A 1,606-nucleotide genomic window follows, 5' to 3' on the forward strand; every position below is an offset into this window, starting at 1 on the left:
CTGCCTCAGATTCCTGCTTTAAATAAACACATTAGTCAGGAACAACTCTATATAATGGTTTTCATTGCAACACAAACACAATGTGCAGTTTGCTGAAGTTACGTGTTTGCACTTTCACTGACACTCTCTCTCCCCAGGAGCTGCAGTCCTTCCCCAGCTGATTCAGACAGCACTGTCTTTCCTGTGACATATCCAATCGAGAATTGAAGGCCAAGCATGAGGGACACTAACCAGGACTATGGAGGACAACATCGAAGGAGGCCCTTCAGCCTGTTGTGGCCGCACTTGTCCAACGCAACTGTTTAACGACCTGAATCAAGTCTTCCATTGTTTAGTCCATAGTCTTATATGTTTGGGAACGGCAAATTAGCATGTCAATTTTTTTCAGGTTGGAAGGGTTTCCACCTCTCTGACTCTTTCCGCACATCTACTCAAAACTTTCTGCCTTTTCCCGAAATCTCTTGGCCCCAGTATTCGATCCCTCCATCAATAACAAACGCTTCTTTCAGTCTATCCTATCCATATCCCTCACTATTTTCTACATTTCAGTCGTGTCTTCTCCAATCTCCTCTGCTCGGTGACAAACCACCCCAGTCTGTCCAATCTCTCCTCATAACTGAAACTCTTCAGCCCAGACAATATCCCATTGAATCTGGCCTGCAATGTTTCCATTGTGATCACATCATTGCTATACTGTGAATTGTAGAACTGCACACAGTAATCTAGCTAGAGCCGAATTAACCTTTTTTTCCCTATTCTGTTACAGTATGAGGGCGGCGCTGGCTCGGCAGTATTGATTGCGATCCCTAATTGCACAGCGGGCAGTTGAGACTCAACCATATTACAGTGGGTCTGGAGTCACCTGGAGGCCAGAACAGGTAAGAATAGCATTTTCCTTCCTCAAAGGACGTCAGTAAACCCGATGGTTTTGTTTTTTCAAAAATTGACCATGGATTTACAGGTGTTATTAGATTCGTAATTCCAGATATTTATTGAATCTCAATTCTAACATCTGGCATGGTTGGAGTCAAACCCGGGTCCCTACTCCATTTGCATGGTGTCTGAGTTAACAGTCCAGTGGTAATAGAGCTCAGCCATTGCAGAAAACCCGTGAAACTAATCTTTCTCAATGACGTCGTTTTTCCTCGATATCGTAATGTGTCATTTTCCTGAGCTTGACCCCCAATAATCGCAAGTCCATATCAGTAAAAGCTGCTACATGAGGATTGGGCTCACAACAGCGGTAACCAAATGGATCAACTGGTCTGCAGGTCCCGTTGGTGGGGTTGCCGCACGTTCATCCAGCAACAGTGACCGCAGCAGCACAGAGTGAACAGTACAAATGTGAGAGTCAGTATTAGATTCTGCAGTGCCTTAATGAAATAGGAAATGACTCCACAACTACATGATGAAAGAGCAGCGTTCAGAAAACTAGTGCTCAGATAAACCTATTAGACTCTAACCTGGTATTGTGTGATTTTTATCTTTGTACACCATCGTCCAACACCGGCATCTCTAAATTAATGAAATGGGGATGTGGGACGGAAAGTTCAGTTAGTGATCGAAGGAGGGAGAGAAATCTCTGAGAACGGGTGGATTTGAATTC

General features: G+C 44.1%; 1 long non-coding RNA gene across 1 annotated transcript in view; it reads left to right on the top strand.

The window, feature by feature from the left end:
• The first annotated feature begins 1,332 nt into the window (after nucleotides 1-1,332).
• LOC122552412 overlaps nucleotides 1,333-1,606 on the top strand; it is an 18,921-nt gene continuing 18,647 nt past the window's right edge. Inside the window, exon 1 of the long non-coding RNA XR_006312377.1 lies at nucleotides 1,333-1,344. This is a non-coding gene — a long non-coding RNA (uncharacterized LOC122552412). The remainder of the gene's footprint in view (nucleotides 1,345-1,606) is intronic.

Source organism: Chiloscyllium plagiosum, chromosome 8 (genome assembly GCF_004010195.1).
Source record: "Chiloscyllium plagiosum isolate BGI_BamShark_2017 chromosome 8, ASM401019v2, whole genome shotgun sequence".
Lineage (NCBI taxonomy): Eukaryota > Metazoa > Chordata > Chondrichthyes > Orectolobiformes > Hemiscylliidae > Chiloscyllium > Chiloscyllium plagiosum.